Source organism: Fukomys damarensis, unplaced genomic scaffold (assembly GCF_012274545.1).
Source record: "Fukomys damarensis isolate Sample0158 unplaced genomic scaffold, DMR_v1.0_HiC HiC_scaffold_38, whole genome shotgun sequence".
Lineage (NCBI taxonomy): Eukaryota > Metazoa > Chordata > Mammalia > Rodentia > Bathyergidae > Fukomys > Fukomys damarensis.
In genome coordinates, this window is record NW_022900950.1 from 59,845,583 (window position 1) to 59,870,561 (window position 24,979).

General features: G+C 31.9%; 1 long non-coding RNA gene across 2 annotated transcripts; it reads right to left on the reverse strand.

Moving 5' to 3' along the window:
• Positions 1–254: 254 nt before the first annotated feature.
• On the reverse strand, positions 255–23,664 carry LOC104871127. 2 transcript variants are annotated; one of them, XR_782757.1, is made up of 4 exons: positions 23,384–23,664; positions 4,465–4,536; positions 2,819–2,903; positions 255–392 (listed from the first exon to the last, which is right to left on the reverse strand). It is a non-coding gene; the product is annotated as an uncharacterized LOC104871127 (long non-coding RNA). The 2 variants fall into 2 exon arrangements; XR_782756.2 differs by lacking the exon at positions 23,384–23,664 and adding an exon at positions 18,506–18,613.
• Between the last annotated feature and the right edge of the window lie 1,315 nt (positions 23,665–24,979).

Sequence of the window (24,979 nt, forward strand, 5' to 3'; positions counted from 1 at the left end):
CAGAAACTGTACCAAACAACCATCCTTAGCTGCTGTTTGGAAACTAACAAAACATATAGGAAAAAGAGAATAACAAAATAAAACAAGTTAAGAAATGCTACAAATTAAAATTTTTATTTTAATATGTTTTCTACCTCTTTTTCTAAAATAAAAAGAAAAAGGAACACTTTAAATGCTCTCTATTCACACATAGTTTCCTTTTATGTGTGAGATACATAAAATCCAGAAGAATTTAAAGGGAAATACGTCCTCGTTTCAGTGCTATGCATGTATGAAACCATCCTTGTCTTCTACACAGCTGAGACACTGTTGTGCAATGATGTCTCTGTCCTTTAAAATGGAAAAGAAGGGATTGAAGTCCATTTCCTATTCCATGTTCTATTCTTCAGATTCTATACAGAGAAAATGCGAAGAAATATGTGTAATTAAGTAAAACTGATAGGACAGAATTAGTCAATTCAGTTTTGAAATTGAATTTCAACCTGTTCCTGTAAACATCTCAACAGTATTTATATAAATAACACTAAAATGCATCTGTTATTTAGCCTTGAGTAAGATTTTCCTTATCACTGAAGTTTAGGGAATATCACTTAGGGGAAAAAAGCAATTTTAAGGTTATCATATAAGTGACAAAGGCATTAATCTGACAAGATATGCTCAAGAGACCCAAGATACAGCTGCAGAAATCCTTTTGGAGCTCTCACCCATAATTTCACAGTGTGGTGTAATTAACACACTTCATAGGATTTAAGGAACATTTGTTGCTTCTCTATCAGAATGCAAATTGGAGAATGATATGGATCTGTATAAGAGATGGGAACAACTGTTGAGGTAATAACTTGTGCACTACTTCCCAGCGCGGAAAGAGGTGACAGATACAGCACCACTCAGGTTTTATTAGGGAGGTAACATATGTTTTACTGCAGTACAAATGCTACACCCAGACATGTCATAAAAGGAACTAAAATTAAAAGGTTTATTGTCGTCGTGGAATTTCTACTCTTCATTTTCTTAAAAGCTATATTAAATAATAGAGCCCACTGTGGTCTGAAGAGTGCATATGTGTGGATAATTGGAAATACAACCATCAGAACAACAAAAATCTTCACGAGGTCAGCAGCTTCTACTCAAACAGGAAGACATCACCTCAACCATAAGACATATAGACTGGTAAGAGTGTGTATAGGCTTGCATGTGTATGTTTGTGTGTGTGTGTTCACACAAAACAGTGACACTAAAAATCACTTTCTTTTCCTAAGATTTATTCTCTTTAGTAATAGTTTGCAGCATCGGATATTATAATCAATTAGATAAATAATATGCTATTTTGTTTTATACTCACGTAAAAAAAACGGCATTACCTAAACACTTCACAAAATAGAAATAAGTCTAATTTAGTTTCTGTGCTAACTTTGAAATTTGCTCTAATCCAGACTGAAAAAAATGATGGAAATAATCCACTGCATGATACATTTTTTAAAGCTTTGGATATCAAAACGTAATTCAAGGTTATGTACTGTTTTCACTGAACAAAAAATTCAAAGCCAAGTGAAAAATATAGAAATTCATGTTCTTATATGTGTGTATTTGTGCATTCAGGGAGCTACAATATATATAAAGAAAGAAGAAATACTGTGCTTAATAATATATAGTGCCCAAAATTTCCTTATTATTTAAAAAAATTGGGCACATTTTCTACAGAAATTCTCACCACGTTTGCTCATATCCATTGTGATTTCATCTGAGACAAAAATAAGTAAACAGATAAATCCAGAAATATACAACAAACCAAGGCTGCCTTAATATACTCAGTTTTGGAAGAAACCTGATCCAAGAGAATGCACCTACGCTTTTATACACATAAAACTGCATCGAAGACTCATTTATCCCATATGTCTCTTATTTTTATTTAACTACAGACACATTATTTTAAGCTTTCCAGATTATTTTGGGTGTGAAAGCAATATTTCTTTATATCTACAGTAGATTTCAAAAATAAATTATGAGAAATGTAGTGGCTAAGCTAGCCTGAGCGGCATGCTGAATAAAATCAAAGTCTCATTATCATACAACATGAAAAGAAGCTATGAGCCCCTAAGTAGAAATGGTGCTTTTGAATTCTAAACTTTACTCTATAGACCATATATCAAAGCATATTGAAAAGGAGAAATCTACCAGAAAGAATAAGAAATGAAGTCTATGTCGAAGTTAAGCTTTCTTGCAAGTAGTCAAAGGGAAGTGCAACACTACTGAAGTAAGTGGAGTAGGTAAAGATGTAAAAGGAGCACATGCGACTCTACTCCAAGTGCAGAACTTATGAAGCAATAAGAAGCCGAACTTCACGTCTATCAATTCACTGCTTCCTCCATTCATTCACTGAGAATGTCTTTTTCATAACATAAAAGAAAGGAATGATAAACTGAACAGTTAGCCAAGTGACTTTATTGCTATACAGTTTGGCGTAAGCTCTTTAACAGCTCCGAGCCCAGTCACAAAATCTGAGAAGAATAGCAAGTCCACAAGTGTACTTTGCATAGACCTGCAAGTATGTTTCAAGCAGACTATAAACCCTATGGAATTATTTCTTATAGTTATACAATGGAAAAGGGGGTGAAGTAGGATATTAAAAATTTGGAGTATTAGTTCTATTTCATTTACCAAATTTTATTTTTGAATGGAATTTTTAAGTAACAAATAATTATGTGCTTGTAGTTTGTGTCTCTACCCTCTGAAGGCAAATGATCTTACCATCTAATCTTTAAGTGGAACTGATTATGATGAAGTTATCTATACCCATACAGAAACAGAAAAGGCTTACCTCGGGAGCAGGTTTTCTAACATAATAGGAAATGTCTTGCTTTTGTCAGTTTTCAGCCAATATTTGCTGTATGTGCCTATTTAACCTATTGATGTGAGGTCAGAAAGAATGAAATCATATAATGTCAGGCAGTTAGAGATAATAATTTTGAGGAAATGTATTTTAATTGGAACATATGTCCTAAAACACATCTAAATTTTAATCATGTTTATATTGTTATAACTTCACAAAAATATTCCCGGAGAAACTTATTACCACACTCTGATTCATGTAATTTTGTACTTCCCAGATGCCTCTAAATGACAAAAAGCAGTAAAAATTCTGAGGTTTGCTCTATAGTATAAAACCACAGTTTTCTCTATGAACTTTACTTGGAGAATTGAAGAAAGAAAATTGTGATCATTTTTTTGGTACCAACTCACATACAATCTCCTGACTGATTTGATGACATATAAACTAAATTAATTTCAGAAAATATAACTTTAATATTGAATAGCCATTCATATTTACCCATCAGGTAAGTTTTTAAAAAGAAAGAATTAATATTTTATCAAATGTGCTATCTACTTTTTACTATTTTACAAAGAAATAGAGTGTTTTTCTTTCTTTAGACTAATATAAGTGAGACCTTGACTCAGGCATCAAAATGCTCATTTTACCTTAATCTATAATACAGTGTTCTAATCACATCAAGGTAGTTGAAAATTAAGTCCAGATGATCTGAAAAATCAACAATAATGCATATGCAACAACCTTTTCAATTTTAATTTTAAATTTTCTTATGGTCATACTATCGTTATATTATCTGCTTGATAATTCTTTTAAGAAAGAACTCTAGCAATACATTAAAACTGTTAAATTTTTTATGTTTAAATACCAAATTAATGATCTTACAAATGAAAGAAATTGTCATTATAAGAGAGTCTCAAATTGATTCTGATTTGCAATTTTTCCCAGGGTTCAAATACGTTTAGGTACATATAGTGACTAGTGGCATCTCTTCCTGATCCATTTTCAGACTCATTATTTTTATATGAGAATAAAGAAAAGTATATTATTCTCAGAAGATTGCATTTGTACAAGTATAGTTTAAAAATAGTGTCTGAACTTGGAAAGTGTCTTAGGATCTATCAGAACTTCCTATTTCAAATTCCTTAAATCTTAAATTATTCTTTTTTAATCTTAAATTATTCTTAAACAGAGATGTCTGAAATAAAAAGGAGGAAGGAAAAATTGTATTTACTTCCTGCTGACATACTTTAAGCAATTTTTAGAAAACACAGTGGTGTCAGAAATGTCACCATTTCTACTCACCCTTAACTCACTATGTAGCCCAGGCTGGCCTCAAACTTGTGGTTATCCTCCTGCCTCAGCCTCCCATGTGCTTTCAGTTTTAGCACCATCAGGAGATATTATGCAGGATGGTTATTTGCCTCTCTGACACTATCCTAAACTGTTGGCAAAGACGTTAGTAGGCACCATCAAGACTGATGACATATTCATTGGACACCAGGTAGTGACTTGTTACTTCTGACATTGTCATTAGTGTGTAGCAGAGAGTGAAGAATGGGAATATTTAGCTTGTTTTCAAATTTAATCAAAATAAGCAAGAGAAAGACCTATTACTGATTTCTACTGTGACTTACTTGGGCTTATTGTTCTCCAGCACTTACTCCTTCAACTTCTAGGACATACGGCTCAATATCTAAGTGGCAAATCTGAACAGTAGAGAAGAAATAGTAGATGGAATTAAAAGTGTTATATTTTATTGATTGTTTCCTACATTTTATTAATTCAAATGTGATTTTATGAATATTACTCTAAAATATAATTCATATAGAAGTTATAATAATTAAGGGCAATTATTTCAGTAAAAATAACTTTAGATATTGAAACTCTTTAGAGTAGATTGTCATGCAAATATTGTTTTCAATATGGGCATTTATGCTAATGGGGCATTTTTCAACATATTTAAGTCATATATACTATGTTTTATATCACTTTGTAATGAGCAAATTTTTTTGCCATATTTACCCATCACATTTGAATGTCAAAAAAGGACTCATTTAAAAATAAATTAGTATTTTGTCTAACATATTATGTATTCTTTCTTATCTTAAAACAATATATTTATATAACTGTTATAAGAAAGTTTAAAACAGTTAAACATTTAAAAAGAAAAAAAGCTTTGTTATGGCTATTGAGAAATGTCTGAATATGTAATACTCCATTAGTGAATAGCATGTGTTGTAATCTAAGAAAAAATTGAATGAAATTAAATTTTTATTTATTTTAAAATAATGATCCATACACTAATCACTGTATCATCAGCACTAGTTCTTTGCTGTGTAAAAATATCACAAAGTTCACTAGAAGAATAATATGTCAAAATGTTTTAGTGTTCTTCATCTGTATTTATACAAGTTAATTTTCTAACCAATCAAATTCAAAATTCTGCAATTGCGCAACCACAGGGACTACAGCAGATGAATTAAAGTAAACCATCTATAAAAGGATTGACAATAGAGATATCCACTAAGCGATATAAAATATATTCCACAGATCTAGTGTAAAATTAAGCGAAAGGATGTGGGCTTTAGATATAGCATGAGAAATATTTTTTAAAGTGAATGCGATTGTTTAGAGCTATAGTGAAATGACTCCAAAACAGTTAAATTGTTGAAAACTGTTGCTATTAAAAAAACAAACAGAGGAAAAACAACTCTTGAATGAGAAATGGCAGAGATAATCAATTACTGGAAATATTTAACTGTTTTATGTCTGTACTAATGAGTTATGAAGGCTTCAGAAAAAGGCTGATACCAATTTCAAGTTAATGTTTATAATTGAGGAAATCCTGACTCAATATAGATGTAATTAGTTTACTCTGGAAGAATACAAGAAAGAGTTCATTCATATGAAATATGTAGTGGTTTGTTAAAAAACTTCAAAAAATCCCATTAAATTTATATATTGATCATTTTCATTGCATCATTTCATTTAGATTGTTCATGGGCAAGAAATATTAAAATATGCAATCTGAAGTTTAAAATAAGAAGCAAATATAAAATATAGATGAATACAATATAAAAGTTTCTGAAATTCAGATGTACAATAGAACAGGAATTCTAAATATTCCATACATCAAAGAGGTATTCCTGGGCTTACAGTAAAATTAAATAATATTCTCAAATGTAGACAATTCCAAAGGATTGTGAAAATGCTAATAGTCTTGGTTTATATTCCTTCATCAAATTTCATAAACTATCTTTCGTTCCAGATTGAAGAGTGGTCCTACAAGAAAGCAATCACTATAATTTATTTAATCCATTATGGTACATAAAGATCTAAAATTTATTTTATCTGATAATGAGTAGCCAGATCCATTTTAAAGATATGAATAGATATTTTCGTGTTTATTTGCAAAAAATGTATGAGTCATAGTAAAAATTTTAAGATTTTGAATACTGTCCTTTGGTCATCATACTTATTTTAGTTACTAGTTTTAAAATACAATTTGAAGGGCCAGGGATTTAGCTCAGCAGTTCAGTGGCCTGCCTTGCAAGCACAAGGACCCGAGTTCAATCCTCAGTACCAAAAATAAATAAATAAATAAAATTAAATAAAATAAAATTTGAAATGTTTATCTTTCTCCAACTTACAAATTCAATTACATAGAAATCATTAAGTAATTGCTACATTATGGGCCCTGTATTAGATATTGGAAGGACCATAATGAAAAGGATAGGTTCATCTGAAGAGACAGCAAAGTACGGCTATGATATCAATTTGCCAAAGGCAAAAATGTACCAGATGCTGTGGGCTTTTATATAAGAAATAAAGTAAATCATCTGTAAAGGGTTGTGCAAAAGGAGAAATTCATTAAATAATATAAGATATATTCCACAAGAATATAATTTTTATTCTGAATTTCATCTTGATAGAAGAATCTTGATACTCTCTGATGAATACCGTTACTGATCATCACTGTAATATGTGGTACTGCATAACATTGTCTTTCAGAAAGATCAAATATCTTCCCATTTATATCTTTTCTGATCCCTCATCCTGATTTCTACAAAATCTAACAGTCTGAATAAGTAGATTTATCTTCACTTTTCATAAGAATTATGTTCTGGATACTTGACATAATCATAGCCTCAAGTTTATTAGGGCTAATACTATTTGATTTTATATCCCAAAGTTTGGATCATTTAATAATTATACATCCAATAGAAAATATATAAAATAATTTGAATTATGAGCTTGAAGTTATATCAAAAGCATTTAAATTAAGTTTTTAAATATATTTCTGTATAGTATTAACATGTATTGGGCAAACCTCTAGCCTGGCTACAAATCTGAGCAAAATGTCACAGAATGCGTGTCCCCAAGCACACTTCTCATATGTTCAGCTCCTTTCAATATATGCCCTATATATTCCTTTTTTTAATGGGAATGACATAACACACTTCATAACATACCTTGGACTATCTAACTCTTCTGTTGTAGACTTAGTTTAATTTATTTGACCTATTTTACTGCCTTAGTTCCCCCCACCCGACCCCCCAGTAGACACGAGAAGCACTCAGGACTGTTGTTTAACCTCAAATCTGCCACCTTATTTCCTGAAATAATCACAACTACTGTTTTAGAGTGTTAGTGAAAATAAGACAGGGCTTCCCATTTCTAGGCAGCTGTGCACAAAATTACAAGACATCAAAACTCTCAGAAGTCACTTTTAGGTTACTAAATTTTTTCTTCTTCTTCTTCACATGTATCAGGATAAGAAAGCAACAAAACTCAGCCTTGAATCTACTCTGGACACATAGTCATAAAAAGATGATTGCTCTTCCTCTATCATGATATATAGGTAATGTACTACATTAAGGTACTAAGGAAAAGAGTCAATATGCCTAGAGGATTATCAGCTTTAAAATAATTTAATGGTTTAAAATGCATAAAAGAAACAAAATGAAAATTAATTGGGGGCTCAGTTGACTAAAAACTTTTCTTGAAAATGCTATTGCTAAATCGAATATATTGACTTTCCTATAATAAGTGAGAAAAAAAACTTTTATTTTCCTAATATTTAACAAGCACATCATCTAGAACTTAATGTCTTGTAGCCTTTCTTTTTCTTTGTTGAGTAGCTCTTGGAATTAAATCATGATTGAAAAACAGATATGAAATTATGAAAAAGTTATAAAAGTTCAGTATGGAAAAGGATATTGGAAATGACCTCATTTATGTCACTTCTACAAAGAAATCAGAAAACATATATACATCTGAAGTTGCTAGATACTGCAACTAGAATGCTAATGAGCAATATCATGACTCTAACTTCAAGAGGTAGCCTGACATGTTTCAAAGAATGAATTCAGCTAGGCATGGTGGTGTACTCCTGTAATCTCAGCACTCAGGAGGCTGAGGCAAGAGAATTCCTGTGAGTTTGAGGCCATCGTGAGCTACATCGTGAGTTCAAAACCAGCCTGAATTGAGACACTGTCTCAAAAAAAAAAATTCAGTTCAGTTCAATTTTTAAAATGTTTCTGAGCTAATGACAAATCTGCTTCTAAATTTGTTATCAGGTGCATTCAATGGAAGGGGGAAGGTGGAGGTCTGGGACAGCCCTGCAGAGACCCCACCCTCATTCCATTCTCAGGCTCCTGATTGTGCCAGTTCTCAGATCCACTCTGCAGAGCAACAGGTGGTCATGAAGGTCATTTTTCTGAGCTCCAGAATATATAACAGAAATGAACAACTGCAATAAAGGCACATCAAATTTCCATAGTGTGTAAGTTGGAGAGAGCACCACCTTCCATCAGAAATTTGAATATTTTCAGAGAAAGGGTGGCCCAAATTCAGCCTGAATCTCAGGGTTCAGCATTGGCTAGCTGAGACTAAAGGACTTAGTTCTTCACCTGGCTGTGCACATCGTCTGTATGACAGCAGAGATATAGTGTGAAAGAGGCTCTTCAAATTCTTTTCCTTCTTTCTTATCATCATTCTATTATGCAAATTATTTCTTTTTTCTGTCTTCTTTTTCCATATCAGTCTTTGCTCCCTCATATTATTCTTCATCTCCCTTTCTGTTCCTATTCCTGCCCTAATTCGGATTTCTTTTATCATTTTTTCTTCTCTCTTTATGTTCTGTTCCTCTCTTATTTTCCTTCACTCAAAGGTTAATAGTTTCAAAGTAAAGTGAGCCCCTATTACTGTAAGTTGTTATATTCTTGAACTTATTCTTGCACTCTGTCTTCCCCTCTTGTCTTCACCAGTTTCCTAAAGTTTGTGTGGCCATCCTGCGTCTTCTGGCTTAACTTGAAACCTTCTCCAATTCTTTCAACTACTAACTCCTCTCATCCTAACTCTGTCTAAGCCTTCATTCTAAAGGGTAAAGATGCTATTTTTCAGAGTTTATTCACTGGAAACATATTTTGGGTAACTCCATGATTTTGATTTAATTCATATGATTTAAAGGTGATTAATTAATACCTACACAAATGATTAATTTGTAAGTTTTGCTTGATCCTATTGTGTTGCTTATTTTATCAATTGGGCTAAAGGGTTGTGATTGATTTAATGAGTTGTCTTTAGTGATATTATGAAAATGAAAACATCAATGAGTCATTAAAGACTCAAAAGCTTAAGTACAACTATATCAGGAATATTTAAGTAATAACCCAGGAATTAAACCAAGGACAACCAAACAACAAAAGGAAAAATGAGGAAACACTTAAGCATGACATAAAGACAGACTTCCAGTTCACCAATGGCAAACTATGGGAAAAATAAGATTGAAAAGTCTGACAGTGAACCAGTAGGACACCCTGAACTCATACCACGGGAAGTAACAAAATAGATCAAATCAGGCTCGAGAAAAATTCAAAACAGAAATAATTTCCAAGATAACTACAGAGAAGTTGAGCACAATGAAAGACATGATTAGAGACTCTAGAACAGAAAATGACAAAAAATAGAAGAGCTCAGGACCATGATAGAAGCCATGAAGGCCCAGCCTAAGAAATAAATGGAAAACTGAATGAACAGCATAGGAAAGAAATGGAATCCATGAAACAGATTCAGATATCCAGATTAAAAACTCTATTGAAAGTTTTTGCAGCAGGATAAATGAATGTGAAGATATAATTTTAAATATAGAAGATAGGATTGCAGCCAGTGACCATGAAAAGAGAGGTCCCTTAAAATCATTAAGGGATCATGAGAAATTGATTCAACAACTCCTAGATGATGCAAAGAAGAACATAAAACTGATAGTAATCCATGAAGTACCAGGACAAAATACAAAGGACTTAAAAAAATACTGTTTACAGAATTAATGACAGAAAACTTCCCAAACAGAGGGGAAGAATTTGACATATGGAACAGTGAGGCACATAGGACTCCAACTAGCCATGATAAAAAAACAAAACAAAACCACACCTAGACATATAATAATCAAGATCCCAGAAAACCAACAGAAGAACAAAATACTATAAGCAGTAAGAGAAAAGGAATAAATTACATGCAAAGGGAAACCCATCAGAATCACAGCAGACTTTTCAACACAAACTCTCAGATCAAGGAGAGCCTGGAGTGAAGTATTTCGAGTCTTAAAGAAAACAACCTCCACCCTAGACTGATGTATCCTGCAAAACTCTCTTTCAAAATGGATGGGAAATAAGATACTCCATGACAAAGAACACTTGATAAACTTCATGAATACCAAACCAACACTACAAGGAATTCTAAACAATATTCCAGAAAAAGTTAATGAAGGTCACAACACCATGAGGCCCAACAGAGCAAATCAACAGGCAAGGTAAGAAAATAATGGGAGAGGGGAAAAATTAGAAAGAGTCAACAAAAGGACAATAACATGACAATAATGTCAGTACATATCAGTTATAACCATCAATGTCAATGGCTTCAATTCACCAATCAAGAGAAATAGACTGGCAAAATGGATTAAGAAGCAAAATCCAACAGTATGTTGTATACAAAAACACACCTAGTGCAAAAAGAAGCACATAAACTGAAAGTAAAAGGATGGAAAACAATTCTCCATGTGACAGGAACCCAGAAAAAAAACCAGAGGTAGCTATCTTACTCACAGACAAAGTAAATTTCAAACCAAAACTGATAAAGAGACAAAGAAGGTACCTACAACCTTGTAAAGGGAACAATACAAGAGGAAGAGATGAAAATCATAAATATATATGCACCACATATTAATGCCCCAACTATATAGAACAAATATTAAGGAGCATGAAAAACCAAATAAGCATTAATACAGTTGTAATTGGGGACCTAAATAGCCCACTGTCACAAATAGACAGAACATCTAGTCAAAAATCAACAACAAAATACTAGAACTGAACCAATCTTTTGAATGCATGGACTTAATAGACGTCTATAGAGTGTTCCACCAAACAATAACACTCTCCTGCACAATCAATGGATCACAGAGGAAATTAAATAAGAAATTAGACAGTTTTTACAAATAAATGATAATGCCAGTAAACATACAGGAATATATGGGACACAATGAAAGCAGTTCTACATGGAAAATTCATATCAGTGAATGCCCACACTAGGAAAACATAGCAGAATAAATTACATGCAAAGGGAAACCCATCAGAATCACAGCAGACTTTTCAACACAAACTCTCAGATCAAGGAGAGCCTGGAGTGAAGTATTTCGAGTCTTAAAGAAAACAACCTCCACCCTAGACTGATGTATCCTGCAAAACTCTCTTTCAAAATGGATGGGAAATAAGATACTCCATGACAAAGAACACTTGATAAACTTCATGAATACCAAACCAACACTACAAGGAATTCTAAACAATATTCCAGAAAAAGTTAATGAAGGTCACAACACCATGAGGCCCAACAGAGCAAATCAACAGGCAAGGTAAGAAAATAATGGGAGAGGGGAAAAATTAGAAAGAGTCAACAAAAGGACAATAACATGACAATAATGTCAGTACATATCAGTTATAACCATCAATGTCAATGGCTTCAATTCACCAATCAAGAGAAATAGACTGGCAAAATGGATTAAGAAGCAAAATCCAACAGTATGTTGTATACAAAAACACACCTAGTGCAAAAAGAAGCACATAAACTGAAAGTAAAAGGATGGAAAACAATTCTCCATGTGACAGGAACCCAGAAAAAAAACCAGAGGTAGCTATCTTACTCACAGACAAAGTAAATTTCAAACCAAAACTGATAAAGAGACAAAGAAGGTACCTACAACCTTGTAAAGGGAACAATACAAGAGGAAGAGATGAAAATCATAAATATATATGCACCACATATTAATGCCCCAACTATATAGAACAAATATTAAGGAGCATGAAAAACCAAATAAGCATTAATACAGTTGTAATTGGGGACCTAAATAGCCCACTGTCACAAATAGACAGAACATCTAGTCAAAAATCAACAACAAAATACTAGAACTGAACCAATCTTTTGAATGCATGGACTTAATAGACGTCTATAGAGTGTTCCACCAAACAATAACACTCTCCTGCACAATCAATGGATCACAGAGGAAATTAAATAAGAAATTAGACAGTTTTTACAAATAAATGATAATGCCAGTAAACATACAGGAATATATGGGACACAATGAAAGCAGTTCTACATGGAAAATTCATATCAGTGAATGCCCACACTAGGAAAACATAGCAATCTCAAATAAACAACCTAATGATGAATCTTAGAATCCTAGAAAAAGAAGAGCAAGAAAAACCCAAAGTTCATACAAGAGAGGAAATTATAAAGATTAGAGCAGACATCAATGCAATGGAAACTAAGAAAATGATACAAAAAATCAATAAATTGAAAAGGTGGTTTTTGAAAGAATAAATAAAATTGATAAATCCTTAGCTAAACTTTCCAAAAAGCAAAGAAAAGGCTCAGATCTATGCAATTAGGAACAAAGAGGTGAAGTCACAACAGATCCAGCAGAAATCCATAGGATTGTCAATACCTACTTTGAGAACCTGTATTCTAAAAAACTGGAAAACACAGAAGAAATGGACAGATTTCTAGATACTTATGAATTACCAAAGTTGAATGAAGAAGATAATAATATTCTAAACACCCCAACTAGAATCAGTGAATTTGAAAGTGTAATTAAAAGTTTACCGACAAAGAAAAGCCCAAGTCCTGATGTATTTACCACTGAATTTTACAAGACATTTAGAGAAGAACTACTGCCAATACTCTTTAAACTTTTCAATGAAATTGAAAGGGAAGCAAAACTTCCACATTCATTCCTGAAACAAGTGTTACTTTGATTCCCAAACCAGGGAAAGAACCAACTAAAAAAGAGATCTATGGAACAATCTCCTTAATGAACCTAGATGCAAAAATCCTTAATAAGATACTGGCAAACAGAATACAGAGGGTCATCAAGAATATCATACACCTGACCAGGCTGGATTTATCCCAGGGATGCAAGGATGGTTCAACCTATGGAAATCAGAAAAGGCAATACACTACATTAATGGAGTCAATGACAAAAAATATATGATTCTCTCAATAGATGCAAAAAAAGCATTTGACAAAATTCAACAGCCATTAATGATAAAAATGCTGCAAAAAATGGAATAGATGGTCTATATCTCAACTTGACAAAGGCTATCTATAAAAACACAACAGCCAACATCATATTAAATGGCCAAAAAACTGAAAACCTTCATGATAAAATCAGGAACAAGACAGGAATTTCCACTATCACCACTCCTATAGTTCTGGAAACATTAGCTACAACAATTATACAAGGGAAAGAAATAAAAGCAATAAAAATAGGAAAGGAAGAAGTTAAACTGTCATTATTTGCTGACAATATGATACTCTACATTGAAGACTAAAATATTCCACCATAAGACATCTAGACTTAACTGACACTTTCAGCAGAGTAGCTGGATACAAGGTCAACACCCCAAAATCAATAGCCTCTTGTACGTAAATAACAGACTCACTGAGGGAGAAATTAGGGAAACAATTCTTTTCACAATAGCATTAAAAAAATAAAGTATCTAGAAATCAATCTAATGAAGAAAGCAAAAGACCACTACACTGAAAACTACAGCACTCTAAAAAAAGAGATGGAAGAGGATATATGAAAATGGAAATACATCCGCTGCTCCTGGGTAGGAAGAATCAATTTAATGAAAATAGCCGTACTACCAAAACTGCTATACAAATTTAATGCGATGCCAATTGAAATTCCAACAGCATATTTCACAGAACTAGAAAAAAATAATCCAAAAGTTAATTTGGAACAATAAGAAACCTAGAATAACAAAAGCCATTCTAGGAAACAGAGACATGGCAGCGGGTATAACACTTCCCAATTTGAGAATATACTATAAAGCCACTATGATAAAAACAGCATTGTACTGGCAAGAAACAGACCTGAGGATCAGTGGAGTAGATTGGAAGATACAGAAATAACAGCAGATGTACTCAGGTACCTCATCTATGACAAAGGAGTAAACCATCCTCAGTGGAGGAAAGATAGCTTCTTTAAAAAAATGATGTTGGAAAAACTGGATTTCAACCTGCCAAAGATTAAAAGTAGACTCTTACCTTTCACCATGCAGTAAACTAAAATTCAAATGGATTAAAGATCTAAATATTAAAAAAGAGACACTAAACTTTCTGGAATATAAGTTTGGCAGAACTCTTGAAGACATTGGCATAGGAAAAGACTTTATGAACAAATCATTTCACAGGAAAATGGATGCATATTGAGGATGTATTCTTAAGTGAAATAACTAAATTACACATGTATAAATACCAAATAGTTTTTCTGATGTGAAAAATTATAAATGTAAATAAGATTCTAGTGGTATAATTGACAGTGTGAAATAGGAAGAAAAGGGCTAAAGGTGTAGGGAAATTAGGAAAGGTAGGGGAAAGGGAATAAGGGAAAAGAAAAAAAATTGAGAATATGAAAAAATGGAAATAAAATGTTTGCAAATCTGGAGGGAGGAAGCAGTGAAGGGAGGGCAGGGATAAGGGAAACAATGAGAACCAAGACCTGTCACGTAAAGGTACAAGATCCCAATGATGAATGTAACTGTACTGTAAACCTAAAATTTTCCAATAAACTCAATGAGAAAAAAATAAATTTATTATCAATCGTCATAAAAAGAAAAAATATGAATAAAACCTGGCTTGTGAGAACAATGTCTGATCAATCATAATTATTTCTGACTAATATGCTTTTTTATGTTTGGTTAGAAGTTATTAAGGCCACTGATCAAATCAGTTGATATGTACAGATGAATATACAGAGAGGAATATCAATTGAGTATTTGTATTAGTTTTCACAGGGACCTTTCAGCAGGTCTTCATGAATACGTATACACAATATCAAATCTTGAGATAAATGAAGCTCACTCATTAATAAATATTGAAGTGCATAGTCATTATTATTTTCATTTTTCATAATTTAATAAACACATTGTCAATATAATTTTCTGTTTGTATAGGTTTCATGATTCTTAATTACATCATCTCTTTTTTATATGTTAAAATCAAGGCGTTTCTTGCCATCTCCTTTTGTATGTGGTTTAGAATAGATTTAGTTATTCAAAAATTTAAAGAGAGAAAGCTTTAAACGTAGGTTTAAAAATTTACTTCACCTTAAATTATAGACTTTAGCTTTAAGAGATGATAAAAATGATTTCATTTGGCCAGCTCTCTCTTTTACAGATATTTAATGTAAGCATTAAATTGATGAGGTAGCTACTAACATAACCTTAAAATAGAGCAAGGATAAGAAAGAATGTTTTACACATTTTATCTTTTACATTATTTTAATATCTCCAAAATTTCCAGTGTTTTCTTCTGGTCACTTATTCAGAGGAATAGGTAATACTTAAACATATTTCTTCCCTGGAAACTGCACATCCAAACTGTAGAGATAGTAATTGTTAATAAATGCAATAAATCAAAATCAAGCTTTATTGAAAAATAATTTCAACTGGTAGAATATTAAAAATAATCTAAATTATAGATATATGGATTATGAATTCCTATATATGGTGATATTTTGACTATCATTTTTATTGGGAAAAGCTAAATATTCTCCAGACCTTCAGGAATTTAACACCAAATATATCAAGATAAGGAAATACAAAATTAATGTGTTGAAAGATCTTTCAAGTGAGTCATCTTAGAGTCACAAGTATCAAATTTTTATCAAGAAAAGGAAATATTCAATAAATATGTTGAAACACTGCAGGAGAACTACTCTGCTGCATACTGCAAAGCATCCAGAAAAAATAAGGCACTCTCTGAAAATCATATTGAAATCTGGGAGGCAGTGGGAGATGAGTATAAATAAATATTACTTTTAAAAGGCAAAATATATTAAGAACCAGCAAAGATATAAATAAAGTACTCTTGTTCCATAGTCTACCTTTTTTACACTGCAGATGCTTTTTATAAAATTAACATCATTGCTTCTACTATGTAGCATCTGCTGACATTTGAGAGCCTGTCTTCTAAAGTGTAGAGAAATACCACAAGGTTGGTTTTCATCAAGTTGATAATTTGAAATACAAAGATGAGGAGGGGTACAGCAAATTAGCAAGCTGTATATTAGGAATGTATAGAGGTGCAAATAAAGAGGAGCATAGACATAAAAAAGACACCAAATATACAAGAAACAAAGAAGGAACGTGGAATTGGAAATAATTTAGAATAATAGTGAAGGTACATGGGGTGTGATCATAAAAGATGATTATTAATATCAAATTGAACACTTTACCTCTCCAAATTTTTGCTTTGCTTTCATCAAGGACAAAAGTCAAAGTTCACTAAATATTTATTGATCTCATGATACATACTAGCCATTTACCTCTGCCTTGAATATCCTAGTTTAATCAGGCAATTTCTGTATTTATGCAGCTCAAATGACTAGAGACATCAAAATTAAATTTTCTCTTCTAAAATCCAAAATGAATAATTTTGCCTCAAAAGAACAACTAGAGAAGCTGAATTTCTTCTCCAAGTTTACACAAGGGGTAGAAAGATGCATGAGCTCTGAAGTGAAGACTGAGATTGACTAAAACTCTCTCTCACTATCTTCTGGAAGACACCAAAACCCAGCCAGTCAGTAGTGTCATGAATGATGTGAATAGTCTTGCATGTACTAATATGAATATAAAGGCAGTTTACAAGTACAGGAATACTGTGGCTTTCAGCTATGGCACCTGTGATGTGTGCAGAAAATAGAAAAATTTAAGGAAATATAGATTTGCAAAACACTCAATGAGAAAACCTTGATGCAGTTGATGATTTAAACATTTGAAACACTACTGTAATTGAAAAAAAGGACTTTCCAATTTACTGGGAGTGACTCTTCCTACCAAATTAGAAAAGCTTGTAATATTTACGTTCTTGGTGAATAAAAATAAAATTCACGTCAAAGGAACACATAATGAACTCTTAATAAAGAAAACACCTGCATTTTCTTTATCTATCTCTGGAAAATCAGAAGACATGGACTCATATTCATTATTTTAGAACTAGTACAGTTTTCAGGTCCTGAGGAATCATTTATTAGCATTTTCAAGGAAGTTATATAACAAAACCAAACATTGGAGAATTCACAGGAAGCCTATAAACCCTGCATGTTGTCCTGTCACATATAAAGGAAAAATATCAAATACAACATAAAGACAGACAATGCTTTTCTCTGGAGCAGCAATAGTACATGTGTATTTGTATTTTTTAAGCAGAAGGACAAGGCTGAATTACAAATAATATCAACATTGTACTATGTACTTATCATTACTTTCACTTAATAGGTAGTGAGATTGAATCTTAAAAGATTTTAAGTTACAGGGCACATTGACAGAGCTTGTTAGTAGTGGTAATCATATTCAAACAAGTCTTCAAGCTCTCTCTGTGCCCCTCAAGACTGCAATTATATTCATGTGAGCAAAGACAATGTTTCATTCACCCTGAAATTCTTCATGTCACGGTGATTTTGAAAATAAGATACTCTTATTTATTTTGAGATACACAGTTATATTCAAAGGTAAAATTTATATCAAAATAGCTTTGTTGGTAGAAAATGTTCCTTGTCTTCATTATATAGAGAAATAACAAGCATATCATTATTTAATCTTAATAATCAATTATAGAAACCATTCTTGGTTTATCAGCATCAGTCTAATTAGTAGTAATTCACACACACACACACACACACACACACACACACACACACTCTGATGGTTACCAAATGTGATTATTTAGCAAAAAAGATTAAAACACAAAGAATGAGGGAGAAAAAATATCAAATTGTTTCACTGATACTTAGTTCATTTATTTTGCCAAGTGCAATTTAATTTTAACAACTGCCTTAAGCAGTTTTAATGCTAACTCACTTAAAGAAATCTTGAAGAATAAATCAGAATCAATTTCAGGGCAGAAAAGGTCTTTTACGCCTTGTGATAGAAAACAGAATATTTTGTTTACTAAGCATATTCTAAATTTATAAAGCTATGAGAACTTAACATTGAACTAAAAATATCTTTAAGATTTTTTTCTCTGACCCAAATAAAATTTTTGATATCTACAAAAAATTATCATTTCCCACTTTATCTTAAAGTATTAATTCCCTAGTTTATTTCTGAAATTTACCTTACTATTTTGGGTTTGATGAAGGCTCCAAGTCCTTACTGATTTGAAGATCTTTACACACTGTCTTCTTTGACTGACAGAATAGAGTGCAATACAATACTAAAGGGACTGACACTGAAGATAATAGGAAAATAGGTTGGCCTGGTTTACTCTGAAGTAAAGATTGTCAACAAATACAAAAACTTATAATTGAATCAACTAGGAACACTATTACTAAATAATTCTAAATGTCAAAAATCTTGCTTTTGCTTATTCCTACATACACAGATTCAGGTTAGGGCTAATATGTTAATAAATAAATAAAATCAAGAAGTTATTTTTTTCTCAAGATAGTAATAGAAAATACCATGAAATGGAACTACTGAAAACTCACATAAAAATACTGAGAATTAATTAAAATTTTAAATAAATTCATTTATAAATCATAACGTAAATGAATATATATATATATAAAATAACATGCTACTGCATGCCAATGAGAGTGAACTGATTAAGGAGTTGCATCAACTAAAATTGTATTTAGCACTTATCACTACTCAAGAGCATTCAAGAGCCTTGAAATTTTATTTGAAACTTGATGTGCATACATGAGATATGTATTATTACTATTAATCACATATACACATAGCCATATATTGTTATATGACAGAGAATCATGGTGTTAGGTAAGTTTGTTGGGCATAAATCACAGGGCATATGTACATAAGCCTAGGTGGTATAGTCTTTTAGCTTATTATGCTAGTTGTTGAATAGTCTATTGCTCCTAGGTCCAAGAACAAAACAACATGAGACTGAATCAAGCACAAGTGAAAATGATACAATCAACACTCAATGACAAAATATAATAGACTTGTCAGTGTAACATGGCATAATATTTTACACTAAAGTAGGTAGACATTTTTGTACATATATAATATATATTTATGTGTGTATACATTTGAAAATAGACTGCACTCTAAAATAGTGATAAATCTATAGTATTTAAATATATAAACCAGTTACATTGTCATCTTTATATTATTTTGTGGCTTTTTTTTATATGACGGGCAGCATGTTAGGTTTGTTTATACAACACCAAAATCATCCCAAAGAAGTGGCTAATGACTTTTGCTATGGCTACACTGTTAGCAAGTGATAAGAATCATTCAGATCCATTATAAACTTATGGGGCCATTGTTATGTAATAATTTAACAGTGACTGAAATGTTATGAGGCACATAACTCTATACATAATATATAATATTACACAATGATCCGGAAGGTAATAAAAGAAAAAATTGGAGATTTGTAAAAGGAAATATATGCTCCCTTTTCTTATTCTTAGGATTAACATTTGAGTCAAATTTTCATGAACAAGTAGAATTTGTGTTGGTGAAAAAATGTTGGAAAGGGAAATTTAGGCAAAAGCAAAATCTTAATGTTAAGATCAAAGTTGGTTCTTCAGAGGAAGAAATTTGACTAGAGAAATAATTTGGGTAGATGAAGGGCATGCATTATATATGTTACATTACATGATTTAGTCTAAAATGATTTATATTATGTCTTTTAGACTGTATAGAATCACAAATGTGGAGTGAATGAATTTTATGCTATTTTTCTGCTAAGACAGTATACATGCCTGAATGACAATGTGATATGAATATGAAAGAAAGGATTGTGTTTCAGATGACTGATTACACTGCATTAATTTCAAGGTCACTTTCCTCCTTTGGATTCTATGATTGAAATTTACTTATGTAAATGACATATGAAACTGAATAAGATGTTTTAAATCTTATTGTCATTATTCAAAACAAAACATTTGTTTGATAATATTCATAAATACTGAATTTTCACTTCTGACTTTAAATATCCTGAGCCCTTCAAACAATATTCCAAACATGTGATCAATTTTTTTGTATGTATTGTCATTTTTTCAATCTTTCATTGTATGTATTGTCATTCACAGGTTGGATGCCTATGGCTGGTGAGTTACTATGCTTATATTTAGCTGGTAGTCTAGTCAATATATACTCAAAGAGAGAAGGTGAGCAAAGAGTTTAAATTGGTCATTAGTCAAATCATTAGCTTAAACTACTAAGCAAACCCAGTTTTAGAGCATACTGTTTAGGTTCCTGATAGTATTGACCAGAAACGATGAATAGAAGGAAAGGATAGGAGCTTTAGAAGCACAAATCCATGTTGAACCATTTAGAGATGTAATCCCCAGTGAACTGTTAAAATGTTTGATCAAAATAATAAAATGCCCAATTGCATTTATATCTCAATAATGATGCATCTATCCAATAAAACAAACCATCATTTTATGAGTCATATTTATTTCAATGATGAAGTTTGAAAAATCTCCATCAGTCTCTAATTTCTGTGCTTTATTGCTAAATGTGTACAATTCCTACAAAGTGTAATGCCATTTTGCTTTTTTAATATATTGCTATAATTGTATGCATGAATAAGCAAAAATTATCAAACTTTAGTTAAGATAGTCCCTTAAAAGTGACTCAGAGGCCTTGTTAAGGAGATTGGTACACAGTCTATTTTCATGTATGCTGTACTGTATTTGTCTGTTTATTTAATTTTATTTTCAGATTTGCTCAAAGCCAGTGATAACTATGTCTACTTTCCAAAGCCAATTTATTTTATTTACTGCATAGTGGCTTATTTTCTGTTGTTATGACCATGTAGTTGAGACTGTATAACTTATTAAGAAAAGAGAATTAGTTTGGTTCATGATTCCAAAAGCTGGCACATACAATACTGAGCAAATTCATCTCATAATTTTTTAAAAATAAAGGCATATTTTGGCTCAAGGTTGTTTAAACTGTGAAGTCCAAAGGTACAGCCTTGGCATCTGGCAAGGGTGTCATAACATATGAGAAGATGGAAGACAAGTGAGCACACACAGAAAAGACAAAACATGAGAGGTGACCTGACTATAAAACAATCTACTTCCATGTTACAATACTTATTCCCATGCAAAAGGAATTACCTTAAAGAAACCTAATTACCTATCAAATTCTCAATCTCCCAACACTATCAAAATGCCAGCAAAAATTTAATACAAGTTTCCGGGAGACAGTTTCAAGCCATAGTATACTCTTTTCTTATTCCTCATAGCTACTTATACTATCAAATGCCATTGTTTACAGTTGCTTCTACATAACACTGACAGTCATTTGAAAGTTTACCGTACCAGTAAGTCCTGTATGATTATAAACAACTATTCTGACTTTGTATACATTCTGTATAAAATAACAATCTCTTAGTTGTATCCTTATTTGGTCTGTGGATAACTGAGAGAAAAAGATAGTCATAAATAAAAACAGGAAAAAGTCACCTATTAAGAAAAATGTAAAAGCCTAATTTTTTCCTTAACATGTAGTTAATTTTAGAAAACACTCTGAGAAATGACCATTATATAAACATAGTTCTTAAAAGAAAACCTTTCAAATATCCAATTTTGAAAATCAACACATCCTACCTTATGATATTAAACATACAGTAAAATTTCTAAAATTTAATTGTTCTTATTCAAATTAATAAAACATCCTTATTATGCTGATTATTGTTTTTGGTGTTATGTATAGCAAATTGACTACCCCTTATCTTTCTCTTCCTTTGGTTAGTAAATATCTTATTTAATAATCTTTTAAAATTCTGGTTCTGTCACTTGAGAAGTTTCATATCAACAAAAATTTAACTCATGCACAATAGATAGCACGTATTTCCCTTTGTAAGAATATGCCATGTTTAAAAATGTTTATTTCTCTCTATATCTTTTATATTCCAGCAGTCTCCAATTACATGACCTTAAGAAGCCAGGTAGAAAGCAATGTAATGACATGCAAAGTAGTTTACATGATATATCTTTATTAACCATGTCCACCATAGACTTACATAGATATTAATACTCTAGTTAAAGTGCAGTACTAAATCCTACATCTATTTGACAAGAATTTCTATTTTTATTTCATTATCAACCTATTCCACATGTGAGCAATCCTGAATTTCATTTTATACTCATAGATTGTCAGTACAATTTATTCTACTGTCTCTTCCAAAATTAAAATGTTAATTTTCCTAAAAGGCAGATAGAGTTGCATAGTGCAACTCCTTTCTTTTTTCTTTTATTGAGTTTATTGGTGCATTTTAAGTATACAGTACAGTTACATTCATTATTGGGATCTTGTACCTTTACATGGCAGGTCTTGGTTCTCATTTTTTCCCCCTTGTCCCTCCCCTACTTTCACCTCCTCCTCCCCTCCCCATTTACAAACACTTTATTTCCATTTTTTCATTTTCTCCTATTTTTTCTTGCCCTTAATACTTTTCCCCTACCCTTCCCACTTTCCCTGCACCTTTAGCCCCTTTCTTCCTATTTCACATTGTCTATTATTTCATTCGGATCTTCTGTACTATTATAGTTTTTCATATAAGAAAAACTATTCGGTATTTACACATGTGTGACTTATTTATTTCACTTAGGAGTATATCCTCATTATGTATCCATTTTCCTATGAATTACTTTTTAAAAATAAATCTAGAATCTTAATTCTGAATCTGTGAAATATTGAAAAATGAGTACAAATTACTTTGTATCAGTTTCCAAAGTGATTTTCTCACTTAATTTAACCATTTTAATGCAGAATAAATATTATTTTTGTACAGTATCGCATAATATGCAGATTATACACAAGATGCATATTTATACAGTTGTGATAAATTTCTTTAAAATTAGTTTTGATTCTTTTTTCTTTTTTACAAAATATGCTTATTTAGGTCCAATTTTATGAAGGACTGCTATAAGTCTCTTCCATATCAAGCAAGTAAAGAACAGTACAAAACTATTGATCCTTTAAGTAGTAAGGGATTTACCATCACCTGAGAAGAGAAATCTTTGTCTTTGGCTAAACTTTAAACCGCTGAAATGTTCCAAGAGATTTGAGTAAATCTTGTTATTCTTTTTCAGTGCCTGGAATTATTTATACTAAAAAATATATGCCTGTTGTTATCACACAGCGGTGGTGGGGTTGATCGAACATAGAGCTCAACCAAGTGAGTAATCAGTTAGACCAAGGCAGTGAAACCTCAGAAAAATTGAATTTCAAGTGAACTTGCTGGGTAGCATAACTCTGTTCCTTATCACCTGGTGTATTTGAAGTTATGACAGATTCTGTTTTGTCACAAAGACAGGATGACAGAAAGCTCCCTGTGTGGACTCCTCCCAGATTTTGTTCATTTATTTCTACTTTTGTTTGGTTTTAATTTGTATCTTTCCTATGAAGTAAACATGACTGTAAGAATAATAGTTTTCAGTTAGTTCTGTCAGGCTTTCCAAGCAGTTGCCAAATTTAAAGGTGTTTTTAGGAAAACAACAAACTTCTCATGGGTATTAGAAATCTTGGGCAGATTTGGCTAGAGGACACTCTGGGTGCACAAGAAATTGAACAGTTGCAGGGAAGTTCTTTTAATTTAAGATACATGACCAAAGACTGAATCAATGAAGTGTGAGGTTTTCCATTTGTATGTAACAAATTGGTTTGCACTGGATTGCAATAAATTGAGTATCTTCAATTGATTGATTTTTTAAAATAATACGTGTGGCTTTCCTTTATTGAAAATATTTTTGCATGTTAAAAATTCCAGTTTTTAGCCTCACCAGCCTCGCCAGCCCTGCCAGCACAATGACCCGAGTTCAATCCCCAGTACCCCATAAAAATAATTCCAGTCTTAAAAATCTAATATGCCTAAAATATACCAATAAACTCAATGAGAAAAAAATCTAATTTGCAATATATCTGTTTCAAAATCCTGTGGATGACAGTTTTGGTTATGAAAATTTTGTTTTAAGTCTTATTTTGTAGTGAATGCCTTTTCAGGTTACATTTATATTTGATCCACCAGTTTATTATTTATTATTATGACTCACTGACACACCTAGTCTTATGAGAGTGCTTAACTTACTCTAGATTGTAAGAGTTACAGTGTTGGCAAACAAATGCTAATGGTATCAAAACAATTGTGTTTACTTAAAAAATGTGACATGTTAATAGGCAAACATAAAAAATAAAAAGTTAAATTAAATAAGATAATTCATAGATGCGAATTCACATTACAAAAATCTTAGAAAAACATCAGACCTTACCCTGAAGCAAGTGTACTGTAAAAGCTCCATGGAAAAATAGCACAGTAAGCTCTGCTCTATTGGTCATCATTTTAAGAGATTTAAGAGACAGTTTTGAAACACCAGAAAACAAGAAAATCTTTCATTCTCTTTTATTTCACTTGTGGACTTAAATCTTTCATACCTTTCCAACAGGTAAAACAGATTTTTTTTTTCTTTTTTCTGGCACAACTCGGGTTGAATTGAACCCAGGGCCTTGCAAATGTTAGGCAAGCACTCTCTCATTAAGGTATATCCCCAGTCCTTCAGAAATTAAATTTACTTTTTAAAAGCATTTTGAGAAAAAATTTTGC